Here is a 345-nt window from a genome sequence, read left to right on the forward strand (position 1 = left end):
TTCTCTGGATACAAGATGTAGGGTTTTTAATTGTCAGCATTGGCCTCAAATTTACTTTAGAAATTTAATTCTATTTGAACCTTTTTGATACTTTTGATTATACTTGTGTATCAGTGTTATTTTATTCTTGCAAGTGACTAAGCATTTGTCTTAAGATTGTGAAATAGTTTTGCAGGTCATGAACATAATAAATGTATCATGTGAAGTAACTTGGATCCCGCCATTTATCATACAGTAGAAAGTGTAGTTATAAAGCAGATACTCTATTTAAACAAATGCCAGTATCACTTTTCACAAAAACAAATAACTTTTACGATAACAAAAATTGGAATGATAAATTTCACG

Source organism: Palaemon carinicauda, chromosome 37 (genome assembly GCF_036898095.1).
Source record: "Palaemon carinicauda isolate YSFRI2023 chromosome 37, ASM3689809v2, whole genome shotgun sequence".
NCBI classification, from domain to species: Eukaryota; Metazoa; Arthropoda; class Malacostraca; order Decapoda; family Palaemonidae; genus Palaemon; species Palaemon carinicauda.